The sequence below is a fragment of the Astatotilapia calliptera genome, chromosome 22 (genome assembly GCF_900246225.1).
Source record: "Astatotilapia calliptera chromosome 22, fAstCal1.2, whole genome shotgun sequence".
Classification (NCBI taxonomy): Eukaryota; Metazoa; Chordata; class Actinopteri; order Cichliformes; family Cichlidae; genus Astatotilapia; species Astatotilapia calliptera.
In genome coordinates, this window is record NC_039322.1 from 20645413 (window position 1) to 20657861 (window position 12449).

Below are 12449 nucleotides of genomic sequence, written 5' to 3' on the forward strand. Positions count from 1 at the left end.
CTGCATATCAACTACTGCTAGCTGTTTATAGTGCCTATAGTGGTTTTTAAAAAGGCAGTTCCTGTAACATATTTTTTAAATGCAGCTACATTATTATCATTAGCATTATTATTTAATAAAAGGTTGCTGTGTTTACTTTTTTATTTAACTAAAATTATAATTTTGTAAAATTTATTTCACAACTGGGTCATGCCAGAAATAGTTTTTTTGAAAACCACTGGGCTAAAAGCTGGTGCAAAGCAGTTAATAAAACGTAAAATGTAACTTTCTCCAGCCTGAAAACAGTTTCCTCCTGAGGCCGAAACGAAGAATGGCAAAGGTGAATCACAATGATAAATGTGAGGACAGGTGGACGCTTTTGCACAGGTAAACATTTACAGTTCCCTCCACGCTTTCTCCACACATGTCCACGCGTAGTCGCTGTTTGCCTGTCTTCTCCAAGCGGCTGGGCCTGCTTGTAATCCATCTCTCCTCTCCCTCCTTCCCACCCTCCTATCCCTTTCGCCACAGCAGCGCGTTTCTCGCCGCGCCTTGCATGCCGTGTGACCAGCATCACAGAGCCGACAAGCCGTCCTGCGAACCGCCGTCCTCACACCAGCACAGCGAAAATAAAACCCAAACGATGACATACTTACAAAAACGACAGAAGCAAACATTAATTTGACAACTTCCGACTCCCCGCACCTTGCCTTCGCCGCTCCTTGCTGTAAGTGGTAAGTGCACTGATTCCTTCTTAATTGCGCGGCTCGCGGTGCTCAGTGTCCGTGCAGGACAATGATCGCACCAATGGACTGATGATCGGAATAATACAACTGATATCTGAGCAGATGAGAGGAGCATGGCGCAGATATCTTAAACTGTGTTTAATCTTGCAGTGTACAGGCTATAGGCATTTTGGAGGTAGTGGACTGGATTAGATTATTTGCAGCACATCAGCTGGAAATACTTGGTTTCCTCTGTTATGCTCTCATCTTTGTTAGTAAGCAATTGCCACGATACAGCTTACAGGTTCATGTCTTTTCTTACTTTAATCTCGTTAAGTGTTTAAAGAGATTAATACGGTCATAAGAGACAGTATATATGATGCACAGTGATGCTGTGGTGGATATAGCATTGTGGCCTAAATACTCATAGACACAATTTTCTTGCTTTCACTTTTACTAATAAAGTATTCTGATTCTGATGATTCTTAGTCTACACTGATGTTTGCTTAAGAGATGTGGAACCAGTTGTCTCTGCTGATTTAGACATGTAGGGAGAAAGTTCAGGCATGTCATAGGTCAGCTGTGCCCTTCTGGTGATCTGTGGATGGCTGCATGAGGTCAAAGGCATAAAGGTGCCTCGCTATAATTCAGTTTATGCACTGCTGCCCCTTTCTTATGGTGTTTGTTTATGCTGCACGTGACAGTGAATGGAGAGGAAGGAGGGAGTGTGAGTGAAACTGAGCATATTTTAAGATGCCTGCCCCTTGCCTGTGCCAAGTGCACGCTGAGGTGTGAGGTTGTATCAGATGGCTGCATGAACGTGTATGCACACAAATGAAGGGAGATGCAAACACCAGAATGGAAGCGCAGACTGTGCTCCCCACCTGTGGAAGGAAACTGAAACATGTGACTCAGGATCTTCTTTTGAATAAAAAGAGACAGCGCATATTAGTGAACATATACCAATGTAAGTATGCCAGAGTTAGCCAACAGGCTAAATTTACATCTGTAGCACCTGGCAGGTCAGACAAAAACAATAAATACGGAATTTAGCAAACCCTCAGACAGTGTACAACAATCTAGTCCAGACAACAAATACATGAAATTACAGCACAAAATGTTATATTACAATGAAACCCAAAATATGTAACATTAAAAATAACACATATTAATATAAAACTAGTGATTGCAAATCTGATTCCTGTTTAGCCATCGTTTGAGATTAGTTTTAAATGTGTTGAAGGAAGTCCATTCTCTTAATACAGCTGGAATACCATTCCACATCTCAGTATCTTTGCCAGAGGTAGTGAGATACCAAAGGTACTGTACAATCCCTTTAAACATTTAAACATGATGAACTCACTCAGTGAGGGTGGAGCAAGTCCATGTAGGATCTTATAAAAAGAACAAGCAAAAGTAAATATTTAAACATTTTTAAAACTGTAGATATTATATTTCTGAAGTATGAGACAGTGATGGAAGGAAAAAGGTTTTCTGTCTGACACTTTTAAGGCCTTTTAAAATAAAGAGTCTTTGGTTTCAAAGTAGCTGTACTTTGACTTTCTCTCAATCGTGTGAAGGGAATAGTATGAAGGCAGTTTGATATTTGTGACACTTGTAATTGTTAGTATTAAGCATGAGTAAGCGAGAGCGAGTAAGTGCATTAACTGGCACTAAAGGACTGTATCTTCTCGGCCTGTTTCAAGGAGAAAGAGAATAATTATCCTCATGCTTAACTCTTAAAATGCTACCGTGACTCAGACTCGATCCTTTGAATAATCCAATGAAACGCAACTGAGTAAATAAAATCTTAAAAAGACTGAAACTTGTGCTGTGGAAAGCTGTGGCCCTGTACTTCCATTTAATTTGAACTCACACATTCACAGAAGCCAGTTTTCATAAATTTGCTATTCTGTACCGATTTAAGAGAGACCAAGGATCACTCATCCCATTTTATATCCTCAAAAGCTGCCATTTAGCTCACATGTCTGCTTATGAAGTATTCATGTGCTCGTGTCACAGTTTTACTCCAGATTTGGTTGGGTGTGGCTTTCCAAGCAGCTTTTGAGCTGCAAGTCTGGGATGGAACAAAAGCCTCTTATTGTAAAATATTTACTTGGATGAAATATATAGCTGTGCTCAGAAGTTTACATACAGTGATTTCCATGAACTCATCTCACTCGCAAATAAAGGAGGATCCAAACGCAGGCAGTTGTAAAGGTGTGAGGGTGGTTTATTAAACACAAAATAAAAATGGGCAAACGGCAAAAGGAACAGAAGGCTATCTAAACTGAGAACAACTAAACTAGTGAACACAAACCAGGACATGAACATGAAGGAGGATGAGCAGCGGAGGATGAGCAGCGGAGAATGACGACGGACAGCAGGGAAAACACACGAGTGAGACATGGTGGATACACAGACAGACCAGCAACTACAATGACAGGAGACGCGACTTAAATACTCACAGAGAAACACAGGGAGATTACACACAGGTGGTGGACACAGCTGGGAGTAATTAACGAGACGAGACAAACCTGAACACACTCACATGAGACGCCGACCTTCACAATAAAACAGGAAACAAGAAAACACTACACAAGGACGCAGACACGACACTGAGAGATAGACAGAAAATGACACATGGAACTTGAACTATACTATACAGACACAACCGAAGGACAATTCCTAAAACATGAATAAACAGACACATAGAATTCCAATAATAATAATAATAATAATGATCAACAAAGCACAAGAGTAACAAAACGATCATTCAAAAATAAATCAAAACATAATAAACTCAAAATGCTGGGTCGAACCGACCCAGAACCGTGACATGGACCTGGATTTCAAGCATAGTCTGTAGGATTGAGGTTAAGACTTTAGGAAGACCATTCCAGAAGTTTAATCCAGTCACAAACCAGTTTTGATGTGTGTTTCGGTTCATTGTCCTGCTGGAACGCATAGTTTTTTCCAAGTTTCGTCTAGTCGTTGATTACTATTCATTATTCCATCCACTTTGTGCAGTGTATGAATATCAACAAAACAGCCCCAGAGCATGATGCTACCGCTACCATGCTTGACAGTTAGTACAGCCTCATCTTTATTCCTCCTAACATATCTCTTGTCATTGTGGCCAGAAACATCAATCTTTCTCTTTTCTGACCATAAAATGATGAGTACCCTCTCAGTCAGCGTTGTTAACCTTGCTTCGCTGTGGACAGTGATGCTGGCGTTCCAACAGTTTTCGGTTCATGGCAGGCTCTAGTCTTGGTGGTTTCTGGGTTGTTCCTTAACATCCCAACAAATTTCCTCTCATCTGAGGGTGACAGTTTGAGTCTTTTGCCAGACCTGGGCAAAGTGGAGACGCGTCCGAATAACTTTGACACACCATTATTCAAACTGATGACCTTGGACTAGTTCTTGTAGAACATCCAGCACAATTTAATGAAAGATTTTGAGTAAGTTTATGTATATGTTTGAGCCTGTATGCAAACTTCTGTTTGAATACGTCCGTTTGTATACTGTATGGATTTGAGAAAATCCAAAATAAGCCACTAAGTCAGTAAACATGTCTGCTGTACAATAATTTCACTGTGGACAAAGAAAAGTTGAAAGAAATGAATAAAAGTCTCAAATTACCATCATATTATGTAAAGTTGTGAACACAATTGTATGATTGTGCATAGTCTTGAGTCTTAGTGGTGGGGAGAGTAGCATCACATATAATCAGATGAGCTGCTCCAAAGGCCAGCCTGACTTTTGTGCACTATATCATCTTCCATCAAAGAGCCTCAGCTCACACACACACACACACACACACACACACACACACACACACACACACACACACACACACACACACACACACACACACACACACACACACACAATACTAAAAACCAATAGCTGGAAAGGGCAAAGGCAAAGTGCAGTGCAACACACACACACTCATAAATGCACTGACACATCTGATCACACTTCAGATCTGTAGCTGCCCGCTGCTGGTTCTGGTGCTCTTTGAAATGAAAATCAAATGAAAACAACCAAGAGGCAGAGCTAGACACTTATCATAGCAATGAACAGGCTCCGGTGTGCGTGTCTGGGTGCTTATTTATATGTGTGTTATTGTTGCACCGTATGTCGCTGCGTGCACTCGTGGACAGCCATCTGTGGGGCACAATTCACTAGCCAACTGGTATGTGTCATCAATGGCGGTGGTTGTGATTGGCTGACGATTATTGTTTGGCTTGACTCGCGCCTCACCTCCCACTCCAAACTGGACTTACCACTGAGACACTAAGGTGTTATATAAGATTATTTTGCATACTTGGACTGAACCTTGCCCAGAAGAGGTCAGCCCATATGGATGTGATGGGGGTTTTTGACCTATATTTTTGAAGTTTACATTTTTCATGACACAGTGAGGGAATTGTCAAGGTTGAAAGACCAGTGTTCTGGCCTGTGTGCAGTGATGTTATGGGCAGTTGTGTGTCAGTTAGAGGAGCGAAGATGGCAGTGTCGGTAACAGTACTGTTGCAAATGAGTATTTAATCCAACACTAACTTTTACTATCCATTAGTGTCTGTGTATTCATTTTTTGGCCCAATTATCCATCCATCCAGCTACCTGCTATCTGCTATTTATCAAGCACTGGGTTGTGCAGCTGCAGCCCAGATCTCTGTCTCCTCAGCCACACTCCTTCAGGTTAGCCAATGGAGTATTCCTAGGCCAGTTGAGAGATACAGTATAATCTCTCCAGCAATCTCTCCACATAATCTCCTGAGTCTAACCCAGGGCCTTCTTTTGGTGGTATATACTTAAAACACCGCACTCTAGAAGTGCTTAGGAGCATCCTAGTCGGGTGCCCAAACCACCTCAACTAGCTTCTTTCAGTGTGTAGAAGAATTGGCTCTACTGTGAGCAGCAATATCCCACTTGCACTATTAACACTGTGTGGGCAGAGCATTGCTTCCGCCTCCCGAGTTGTGTGATGATTTGACAGAATCGCTTCAAGGCCAACTGACAGTCTGGCTCTATGGCCAAACTTCTCCCATACCTGACTTTTTGCTTTAGCTACTACCAGAGCTGCACTTTGATTGGCCTGCTGGTATCTGGCAGCTGTCTTTGGAGTCCTGTAGGGTAACCAACCTTGATAGGACCCTTTATTCCGTTTAATGGCTCTCATCACCTCTGATGGCCAGCTCTGTGTAGCTTCCTGAGCCATTGAACGTGGTCCATTCAGATTCAGTGTCCCCAGCCTCCCTCGGAATGCTGTCAAAGCTGAATGTGGGAACTGAAGGTCTTCTTATTAGAGTTCGGCCTCTCTTCAGGACGCTAGCTCCAGAGCCCAAGCCATGAATTGAGGTGAGCTTGACTGTATCCAGCCAGTATCTCTCAACCTCACACTGACTCAGGTTCTTTCCCCACCAAAGTGGTGATGTTCTGTGTCACGAGCTAGTTTCAGCACTGCTGCTTGACACACATTTAGAAGAAAAAGAAGAGGAACCCGAACTGTGATAAACCTTAGAAGAAACCTAGGATTGTCATTTTATAATAATAAAACATAATAATTGATTGCATGTTATGTTGTAAAAACACAGTATGGATTCAGCTGCAGATAAAAATAAATCCCTGAAATATAATAATAGTCATTATTATTATTATTAAGAAATCATTTATATCAGCAAAACAAGAATAACATTTAGGTCTAGCTTAAAAAAAAAAAGAAGGGGTGCAACGATACACAAAATTCACGGTTCGGTTCGATACTTTGGTGTCACGGTTTGATATTTTTTCATTACAAAAAAATGTTCATGCCTTTTTAATTTGTCATCTATTAAAATTATAAATATATATTTTAACTCAAAAGTACAGTTTTTAAATTTAATGTTGCTAAAACAACAAAATAATAAAAAAAAATTAAAGGAAGCTCTTTGGTCTTGGCCATGGCGGAGTTTGGAGTCTGACTGTTTGAGGCTGTGGACAGGTGTCTTTTATACAGATGATGAGTTCAAACAGGTGCCATTCATACAGGTAACGAGTGGGGGACAGAAAAGCTTCTTACAGAAGACGTTACAGGTCTGTGAGAGCCAGAGATTTTCCTTGTTTGAGGTGACCAAATACTTATTTTCCACCCTGATTTACGAATAAATTCTTTACAAATCCTACCATGTGAATTCATGGATTTTTTTTTCACATTCTGTCTCTCACAGTTGAAGTGTACCTCTGGTGCAAACCTCTGTCATCATTTTAGGTGGGGGAACTTGCACAATCGGTGGCTGACTAAATACTTTTTTGCCCCACTGTATATTTATATTTATATATATATATATATATAAGATAAACATGTAACTCTTATCCTGTCTTCCTGGAGGATCTGTATGCATTCCATTGCACACATCCCTTTAAAATGTTTAGCTGTAAATAAGACAGAAAGCTGTGCTTTGGTTAAACCTAGCTATCTCTCTACAGACCTACTGCAGCCCTCGAAAACCTCACAACACAAGCCCTTGCATTCTAAGTTGGAACTTGGTGATTTGACATGTTGAGCTGGGTGAGATCCTATGTGATACTCCGCCCCAGGCAGACTACCAGTGTCCCAGGTGGGATGAGACAGAGGGGCGTGGGGGCTGAGGGATAGTGAGAAAGATGTCACTGGCCACATTAGTCACCAGCAAAAGCAGGCCATGAGTCAGGAAAGCTCGCCGTCTCATCCATCACGTCCCTCTTAACCCACTTTCCTTTCAGCCCAGCCGTTCCGACTTTTATTTTTCTATTTTCTGCTGGCTCTCCATCCCCCTGCTGACTGAGTAACTCTGCATCCTTCTTTTGATGGTGATGAAAAGAGAAAGAGAGTGCAACGAGAATAGTCCAGTGCTGGACAGATTGCAGGTTACAGTGAGAGATGAAAGTGGAAAGTGATTTAGGGTCAACCTTTGTAGTGCAACAAGGGAAACGGCGAGGAAATGGACTGTCTTCTACCAAACAGCTTTTACGATAAACATAATGATTAAAAGAAGTTTATTTCGCTTCTGTCACTACAGGCAGATAAAGAAGACAGCGCAGTGATAAAGTGTGTCTTGTTTTCACACCAGATTTCCCATGGCGGTGCGTAGAGAGAAACCCTGTGAGCTAGTGAGGCTTCTGTGGGGCATGCGATGATGATATGAGCCTCATCCAAAAAGCTGTGGGCTCAAATCCAGGACAAGGTGTTTAATTCAATGAAAGTCTAATGTTTCTAGCTCAATGATAGAGAAATAGGTTTGGAAAAGTGGGGATGAGTGAGTGAATATTTAATATATTTTAACACCAACCTGTGCAGTTTTTTTTTTGATATTTTGAACATTTAGAAGGTTGGCAGAGCTGATAAGCTGCAGCTGCTGCTTGTTAGTTTGATTAGTGAGATGTATCCATTATGCACTGTAACCCCCCCCCCCCCCCCCAAAAAAAAAAACCAAAAAACCCCCAAAAAAACAAAATGCGCTTCACAGAAAAACTGATTGGCAAGTCCTTCGTAGTTAGTTTTGCCCGTACATCCTTCGTATCTACGAGCAAAACTAACTGCTGAACTGGATGTCCACGAGGACGCAACTTATCGATTGGAAGTGGGCTATACCTTAAAGTTTATCGTATACCATTTAGAGTCTGTTTTTTGCTCTGAATGGGTCACTTTGCTACAAAGCAAACATTAGACTTTATTAAAGAAGATTTTAATCTAAGAGCTCATCAGGAAAATGTTTGCTGAAGTCCTGAATTCATAAAGTAGCATAATTTTCTCACAACCTTCCATGCAATTGAACCTCTCTTGTTAACCAGTGGAGTCGCCCCCTGCTGGCCATTGTATATAGATTGGCCATCTATATTAAGCAATTTGTTTATTTGAGGTAGAGAAAAAGCTAAATTTCCATTTTGTTTAATACCTAACATTAGCTTTTTTTGTGCTTTTTCTGTATTATCATCAATTTGTTTTTAATCACAAATATTTCTTTTTGCAATTAAAAACAAACTTTAAAGAGATGTTGGTCATTGGCTGACATTTGCCTGATGGTAGTAAGACACAGTGTCATCCATCTGTTTGCTTACAGATGTGCACTTTTTAATGCCACATTTCATTGTTAACAACCTCCGACAGGCTAATTTGAGCTGTAATTGTAGCAGTGATTGGGGAAAATTCAAAGCTTTGCTTCCCTGCCGCAGCCGATTCAACATGATTTCAGCAGTTTGTGCGAAAACGTGGTGTGACGAATCGAATTTATGTCTGCTGTCACAAGGTGATGTAGAGGGAGTGACTTGGTGACTCACCTCATTAAAGATTTTATTGGATAAAAATTTGATTGGGCCAACGGGAGAGGGAAAGCGAAAAGCTTTCTCTTTTCTGTTCAGTTCATGGCTGTTAGCATTTGATTCAGATTTGTGTCTGTGTGCATCAGGCATAATATAGCTCTGCAAAGTGTGAAATGGAAATTTGTGAATATTGAGTGGTGCTCTCACTTATTCGGCCAGCATGCCTTCTGATACTTTGTACTTTTTCAAGTCGAAGTGAGACTGAAGAAATCGGATCTGAGTGTGTGAGCCGAGTGGTTCACAGAAGATTTGGATATTAGCTCAAGACCAGCAGCCAAGACATCAGTGTCAACACCCTATGTCATTCAATACTTTGGTTCTGTCTTTTGCCCCACTCTGGCACATACGTTCAGCACAGCATATGTGTGTTTGCACTATGCTGCGTTTCTCTGTGTGCGATTACGTGTGTGATCCATTTGGCTCCCAGTCTTCCCACAGCTTGGCAGTCTTACGCTCTCCTCTGTGTGTAGCTGTATAACCGGCCTTCTGTTTCCTCGCCTTCACAGACCCCTTATGATCACAGAGATACAGTACTCCCCTAACCCACACACACACGGCATAAGGTCTGGTATAATACAATGGCAGCAGGCGCTGGGGTTCACACGTACAATATCATAACCTGGGAAGTTTCCATAGTGGCCCCAAGACGAAGTGCTTTAATGGTGCTGCCTTGCCCTTGTGTACTAAATTTCTTTCATATTTCTTTTCATTCTTCATTACTTACCAGGATGTACAAAACAAAGTGTATGATCAGGATATGCTGTTTCAGCTGGTGAAGAAACTAATATACTAAGTCGTTGAAAGCGACAATGTTATTCAATTTTTATTATTTTCTACCATATATATAGGCCTACATACTGTTCTTTATGTGGGTGTTCAGTTTAGAGAAAATGATGGATGTGTAACTAATCCCTGTGAGTAAAAAGCTAATTCTTCCAACTACTGTGAAGACTCAAATTCAGACAGTTTTTCCTGTTACTCTTGGCTCTGCATGATGTTAAGGAGGGTGAGGAACATCCTTAAAATGCTCATCTCAGGCACACAACTCTAGCTGCAAGTGCAGATGGATGATCAACCTGCTGTTCAGACCTTCTGTTTGCCAGGGCAGCCAGTCAGAAGAAATCTGGCTTAAAGGGAGAGGATCTAAAATGGATTATTTGAGATATTGCAAGAATGGCATTGCTGCACTAACACCCAATCTATGGTAAATGAGGATTATTTTGAACGGTGATTCATGCTAAGCCACTCTTATTAGAGTCTAAGAATACAAATGTGATGGTGGAAAGGAGAAGAATAGGTTTGTACCTATTTTAGATTTGCATGTGTTTAAAACTCTGTCACAATGAATGACCGGACTCAGGCGCAGAACTCTGTTGATGTTGCAAAAAATAACAGTTTATTTACACAATCACCAGGTGCCATATACAAAGTGTGAGTGAAAACTTGGTGGTGGTGGTGGGGTGGGGGGGCACACTCTTCTTCGGCCACACACACCACTCAGCAAAGACATGCCTGGGGAGACACAGGGAACCATGACAGTACCCCCCGAACTTAAATGGGAGCCTGCTGGCGACCCATCATTCTTGCCAGGATGCAGGGGTGGAACTCTCAAAGCTTGGTTTTGTCCAGAACCACTGACCGCAAAATCCAGGAGTGTTCTTCAGGGCCATAGCCCTCCCAGTCCGCCAGATACTGAAATCCTCTCCCCCCGTGGCCTGGAATCCATAGTCCATTTTATAGAGAAGACAGAGGCATGCCAGTGGCCTGGTCCCTGTGCTTCTTGGAACGATGACTCAATTTCCCATGCAATGGTCCCAATGGTGTAGGTAGGTTGCAGGATGGGTGCAGTGTCAGTTGGGTCCTCAGAGAAGGACCCAATCAGACGAGCTGGGATAGAGTGTCCGGTTTCACATAATGAGAACCTGGCCTATAGGTAATAGAAAAATGGAAACCGGTGAAAAACAGGGTCCATCTGGCTTGCCCGGGGGTTTAACAGTTTGGCGGACTGTAGGTACGCTAGCTTTTTGTGATCCGTCCATGAGATGAAGGTTGGACCGTGCCCTTGAGCCGGGTCTCGAGTCCTCCAGGGCAAATTTTATTGCCAGCAACGCTGATCTCCCATGTCGTAGTTGTGTTCTACAGGGGACAAATGGTGAGAGAAAAAGGCACATGGAGGGAGCTTACTCCATCCTTTTGTTAGGAGAGCATGGCATCCACCCCCGAGTTGGAAGTGTCTACTTCCACCTTGAATTGGAGACCCAGATCCAGTTGGGAGCTGAGGCGAAGTGCTCCTTGAGAAGTGTGAAGGCAGCTTGGGCATCCTAATCCCACTGGAAAGAAATCTTAGGAGAGGTTACGTGGGTTAGAGGAAAAGCAATTTTATTAAAGTCACGAAAAGAATCTACGATAAAAGTTAAAGAAACCGAGAAAACGTTGGAGCTGCCTGCTATCTGTGGGCTCGGGCCAATTCAGCAACAGCTTGAACCTTGACGGAGTCCGGTTTCAGGTTCCCCTCCTCAATGATATACCCCAGGAAAGGAACAGTCTCAACATGGAATTTGCACTTCTCCCCCTTAATGAACAGTTTATTCTCAAGTAGCTGCTGGAGAATTTGCCTAACATGGTCCTTGTATGGTTCTTGTACAAAGACACTCATGCTTACAGTCACAACTCCAGGGGTGGAAACGGGGACGGGTCCAGCAAGATCTATAGACTAGAAAACATGGCTGGAAGCCAGGAAAAACACCGGGAATGAGAATACACAAGAAAGAGATGGGGTTACACCGACAAGTGTCGTAACGATCCAGCGATGAGAAACACTGAGCCATCACCTTAAGTAGTAGCTGGAGTGTCCGGAGAACAAGAAGCAGGTGCGTGATTATTTGCTGGAACCCGCAATGAGTTCCACCCTGGCAGAGGAGAGCAAGAGAGAGAGATTACAACAACAACATCCCGAGGAGACACAGGGAACAATGACAAACTCAGATTCTGTTTTTTTTTTTGTTTTTGTTTTTTAATCAGTTGGCATGTTGTTCCTTTAGTCAGAATTCAGATATCAATTTCTGTGCTGGATGGAATTTTATCTGCACAGTTCCTTAATTTATAATGAAATGAACTATGGACCGATCAGATATTACATATCGGTATCGGTCCGATACTGGCCTAAATTACTGGATCGGATATCGCAGAGAAATAAAAAATGTAATCCGATCCATTAAATATAACGAAAGCACCTCACAAAACTTGTGACATGGCGTAACTCGGCTCATAACCTTAGCACGTCGGAGCAGTATGCATCACGTGATAGAGCGGCTGTGGCGTGCAAGACCTGTCGGTGGTCTGGTTGAGCATTTGGAGCCTTGCTACCAACCCGGCATTTCATCTCCGACAAAGTTA

The 12449-nt window shown here is 42.2% G+C and overlaps 1 protein-coding gene across 2 annotated transcripts in view; it reads left to right on the plus strand.

Annotated features, from left to right (window-relative positions):
- Nucleotides 1–459: 459 nt before the first annotated feature.
- The window catches only part of rims3 (regulating synaptic membrane exocytosis 3), a 46608-nt gene continuing 34618 nt past the window's right edge, over nt 460–12449 (plus strand). The window contains exon 1 of one of the 2 annotated variants that reach the window (XM_026157466.1): nt 460–706. The gene's annotated coding sequence lies outside the window, so the exon portion shown is untranslated. Of the gene's footprint in view, nt 714–12449 lie in introns of both variants that reach the window. The other variant, XM_026157465.1, reaches the window with a different exon arrangement.